The sequence below is a fragment of the Triticum aestivum genome, chromosome 1A (assembly GCF_018294505.1).
Source record: "Triticum aestivum cultivar Chinese Spring chromosome 1A, IWGSC CS RefSeq v2.1, whole genome shotgun sequence".
Lineage (NCBI taxonomy): Eukaryota > Viridiplantae > Streptophyta > Magnoliopsida > Poales > Poaceae > Triticum > Triticum aestivum.
Genome location: NC_057794.1, coordinates 62,653,951 through 62,659,395, shown reverse-complemented (window position 1 = coordinate 62,659,395; position 5,445 = coordinate 62,653,951). Strand labels below are relative to the sequence as shown.

The 5,445-nt window shown below is 41.3% G+C and overlaps 1 long non-coding RNA gene across 1 annotated transcript; it reads right to left on the bottom strand.

Moving 5' to 3' along the window:
- Positions 1-809: 809 nt before the first annotated feature.
- On the bottom strand, positions 810-3,891 carry LOC123093540 (uncharacterized). Its single transcript, XR_006445408.1, has 4 exons — positions 3,616-3,891; positions 2,178-2,268; positions 1,674-1,789; positions 810-1,100 (listed from the first exon to the last, which is right to left on the bottom strand). It is a non-coding gene; the product is annotated as an uncharacterized lncRNA (long non-coding RNA).
- Between the last annotated feature and the right edge of the window lie 1,554 nt (positions 3,892-5,445).

Sequence of the window (5,445 nt, the reverse complement as noted above, 5' to 3'; positions counted from 1 at the left end):
TCTTCCCCTCCCTTCCTTCCTTCCCCTTCTCCTCCTAGTAGGACTAGGAAAGGAGGAATCCTACTCCTACTAGGAGGAGGATTCCTCCTCCCTTGGCGCGCCACTAGGGCCGGCTGGCCTCCCCCTTGCTCCTTTATATACAGGGGCAGGGGCACCCTAGGACACACAAATTGATTGTTTCCAGCCGTGTGCAGGACAGAGCTTTTGTAACACCGTCTTGTGTTACTATAGGCCAAAAGTGTTTTACTAGGCCTTGTAGCAACATAGTTTGAAATGTGTTCTAACCGTGTTACTAAGTGGTGTCAACTGTCACACATAGTAATTGTTACCATATATTTAAAAATGTGTTACAGTTACGTTGTAGTAACATGTGTATTATGTGTTACCAAACACACAGGTAACACATTTTTGTACTTATAGTAACATCGTTAGTAACATATTTCCATACACATATAACATGGTTGGTATGTTTTTGTAAGTATAGTAACACAACTGATAACACATTTTTTTTTATCTTCAGAACACAACCAGTAACATAATATCCAAATATTGTAACACTACAGTTTATAGTTATCAACTACTCTAGTAACGAAATTTGTATCTATAGCAACACCATCAGTAACACTACTATATCAATATGGTAACATGATTAATCTATTCATTTTTTTATTATTAACAAAAAAATTGATATCTATTTTATGGAATATAAATTTATTTAATAAAATCAATGCAATTGCACAAATAGTTAATCATTTTATTATTATGCTTTGCAACATCAAAATGATATATAAATTGAAGCACAACACATATAGAAATTCAAAATATGAAGCTATTTATTACGAATATACAAGAGCATATGATACGTATGCATTACAGTAAAGATATCATTCATATCATTTTGAGCGTAGAGAACACAACTATGGAGAATATTACAACATAGCATTTGCATCAATTCGACAAAAGAAAAAGATCCTTCTTGATGATATTACATTTTTCAATCTATGTATGTAAACTACGACTATTGGTAGCTAAAATCTTCAAATTTTATTTGCTTCTTGATCCAAGAATTCCGCTGCAAATCAATTATCCTTCTCTCGAATCTGTAAAAGAAAATTGCACCTTAGATATATGTAATTAAATGTACACAAATATGATTTCAGAATGTGTAAGAGAATATTTTAACTTTCAAAAGCGAAAGGCCATGCAATTAAGTATCCCGAAGAGAAAGCCTCGCCAATTGTCTTGCAATTGGAAACTTCCCTTACCAACTCCTCATTATCAAGAATAGGTTGATCTATGCACACATGGGTAAATTCATCACCTAACTCAATACCACGAGCCTTAGTTCTTGGATCAGTACTTCAAATATTACTTTGGAAGCAGCCTATATTATGATCAATATTAGCATTCGACGACAATGATAATATAATTTGCATGAACAACATGAGCTCTCTTAATGTCAGCCCAGTATAGGTGCCCCAAAAAACTAAATAAACTGGACCCGACATCGAAGTCTAATGCCCAAGGTTACCTCACTTGCTAATGCTTGGTTTACTTGCATATAGCAGATTAGGCAAAATTTGTAACAAAATTCATTTTTCAAGGAGGCATGATAATGTGGTTTGGGTTGGGAATTTGGGTGCAGTAAACCATGCCCCTTGGCGGATCTTTACCTCGATGGAAGAAGTGCACCTTTTTTTGAGCGAGCTGGGTGTGGCTGTTCAGTTCTAGTCCCCTGCTGGTTCAGTCTTGGAAAAGATTCGCCCGTAAGATCCCTCGTTTCCCTCACCTTCCAAGAGACAATAATATTAGATGAAATGATATTCATATCTTGAAGCTACAGAAAGCTGCAACTTCAAAACTCAAGACCTTCTCCTTAGACACATACAGATGGACAGCTTTCACAATCTCAGGGTAGGACAACATTTTCATCACAAGACCTTGATCATAAATGTAAACTAAGCAGGGGCTACCTAGACGGGGTTTTTTTTTTGCATAGAACAGCAAGTCAATTGCCTGAAAGCTAACTTCCTCGATCATCAAGATTAAGTCATAATACGAGACATCAGGCCTCATCATGGATATTTGTAAATTTTGGCTTCAACAGGGACAATTTAATTTGCCAATAGACATGAATTCGTAGCAGATAAATGAGGGAAGGAGAAAGGAGAATCCACCTAGGACAAGATTGTAGTCTCAGACAGGGAAATCAAGCAATACAAGTTGTGGAAGTCCCCTCAGCAATTTGGGTCCCAGAACCGATGAAACCTACCAAAAGAAACATGTGAATGGACAGGGCAGAGAAGTACACAGTAGCATGTCAATGCACCATCAGCTTATCATAACTAAAATAGAGAGAGGAGGTACAAGACCATGTGTCCAGCCACACACACAGATATAATGTTGCCGATATATGGATTTAGGACATGTTTAAGTCGAAAACTGTACAGATTATGCAAACTTAGCAGTATTCATGCGACAGATAAGATTTTGTTAAGCACTAGATGACAGGAGAGTAGCAGCATGTTGCCTCATGTGCCATCCCATTAAGTCGTTTATGAAGCAGCAGCCAAGGTGGCACAGTGTGCCAACAAACAATATTAGTGTGGATGTTCGCCATGATATTGCTACATCAAGTGTATGCACATCTACAATTTCACCAACTATTAAGGGCGATATAAAATCATCACTACATCAGGGACACTGAAAATTGATTCCAATGCAAATATACCAAATAATTTAAGATGGGTGAGATGTCAAAATCTTCAAAGAAGCTAGAGACTCCTACAAGTAGAAGTCCTGATGATGTTGACTGCTTCCCTAAACAAAAGGGAAAACGGAAGTCCATCTGAGTTTGAGATTAACAAAAGCAATCCTTCAATCAAGGGAACTCCAAAAAGCTTGCATCGGTTGAGCCAATATTTGAACATGAGGGGGGGAAAGCACTACTGTTGATGTAAAAGATGGAATATTACAGTATATTAAGTCTTGTGAAAGTGTCAATGATAAATCATAAAATTGTTGTCTAGAACTAAAAAAATGACAATTCTCCACAAGAATGTTGCAGCTCAAAGTTGAAGCAATTGGTTCGAAAAATAATTTACCACATTAGTTGTTCATGTCTTTCATTTCATTTTTGACTACTATATATAAAAGGACACATAATTACTAGATTACTTTGCTGTCTTATATGAAACATTAATTAACCAGTTTAAGGTCTTAATTTATAAAATAAAAAATCCACTCTCATCGTTCATAGGGATATAATGTATCGTAGGTACATATGAATGGATCGACCTGATTGATGGATTAGGCACTGGCCCATCGCAAAATTAGTCAGTCACTACCGTACATGGTTTAAGGAGCTTTACTACATCAGTGATGGTTTAATTATTTGTGTACGTATGGGCTAATTATGCAATTAGCTGCGGCCATTACGCATATACAGCACACACTGTCTGCTACGAATCGTTGAGGGGGCGAGCCATTGGCAGGGGTCTGAACCCTCATGGCCCCTCCATGTCTCTGCCCCTGCATCGATATAGTGGCGTTTCACCTAGCATGCACCTATTCGTAACAGTCAGATCAGGGAAGGAGTGGCGTTCAGATCCATACCAGCGACGAGATCGTGCTCCTTTAAGATGTAGGTGCCGGAGCTGAAGACCGACAAAGCCGTCGCCGCAACGATCCAAACGGCGGCGAGGCAGATCGAGGAACTGGCGGCGAGGCAGATCGAGGAAGCGGCACGGAGCCACGTCGAGGAAGCGGCAGATCGATACGGGGTGGAGGTGGGATGGGGGGTTTCAGGTGGCGGCCGCGCTGGGCGCTGAAGGGGCGGTGTGCTGGGCGTTGGAGTGCGGCGATGTAGCCGCCGAATGGGGGTTGGGCTGGATGTAGATGGGTTGGAGACCCAATTTATTTAGCGTTTTCTAGTTAATTGGAGGGAAAAGTAAACGCGAAAATTAGAGCTTTTGCACCAGAATTAATTTTTCACCAGCGAGAAGTAGAGGAAAATTTGGATCTGCTTTTTTATCCAAGGAGAGCTAGACGGAAATTGTTTTGGAAGAACCGACATTGTTACATATATTTATTTGTTTGGCATGGAAATTTTCCAAAAAGTGTTTTTGGCATGGAAAATTAGAGTACATTCATTTTTTAGTTATTATTGATTGAAAGGGAAATTAGATACATCTAAATAGTAAAGATTTTATAAAATTGATTTACGTAACATGTGCTAAATAACCTATAGCAATGGTTTTCCTCGGGTAACTAGTTTATATAAAAAAGCATTGAGTTTGAAGCTGTGACGGGCCTTGGATGATGTTGTGATCGGGAGATCCCAGATGTTGGGACGATGGATGCGATAGTGTTGTCATGAATATCGGCAATCAGTTGTCAGATCTCGCTCTTGATCGGTCGCCTTGACCAAGATCATGTCATTCCCACACGACTTCCCATGTAAGCTATGACCGGCGTGGGAGAAAACTGTGACCGACAATGCTATTGCGCCCGGCCCCGGAACATGTTGTGACAAGCGAGACCGACGACTTTTGATCGGTGCTGAGAGCGCAGTTGGTGGTCCTACAAAACGGCAATATGCGTCAGCTACGATCTACCGCTGACGGTGTTGTAACGACATATCCGAGAGGGTGGCATGTCAATCTAGTCTCCTCGTTCCTTCCACCTCCATGGCGACAAAGGATGGGGAGGGAGGGTATCGCAGCTACACCCACAGTTTAAAAAAAACGTCCGAATTTGCAGTCGTACCAGAAAAAGAAAACATCTGACCTCGATAGTTGGTTAAAGAAAAAAATTGCAATTCGACCGACCGATCTCGCTCTTGGTCGGTCGCCTCAACCAAGATCACGTCATTACCACACGACTTCCCATGGAAGCTACGTGGGAGAAAATTGCGACCGACAATGCTCCACGGACCAATGACCTGGGCTGTTGGCTTAGCTCCACGGACCATCCACGCAATCAAACAAAAAAACGATCGAACCAAATGTTCGTATGAAAAAACCGTTGAACAAGAGGGAGACTCAAGCGGGGAACCAGATACCGCGGCTCCCTATCTGGTAAGACGCGTGACCTTTCCTTCCTTTTCTCTCCTCCCTTTGATCATTTATCTTTAAACATGTGGCTCCCCCCGATCTAGTGCTCTCCTCTCCCTTCGGCCCCTTCTCTCGATCCATTTTTCAGGCAACCTTCTCTTGATCTGGTTTTTCTCTAGTTCGATCCCGCCTGATGCCAGGAGAAGGAGAGTGAGGCCTCGCGCACCCTGCTAGATGCAGTCGCTAAAGTGTCTGGTGGGTCATGTGACTCTTTTTTTTAACGTGGCTCTTTCTAGGAGTGTTCCTATTTGCCGCCCGTGGGCGGCAACGGTCGAGCCTTCACTGAAGGGAGGGGTGAGTGGGCCAGCCCAGTTGATGAGTTCTATTGATA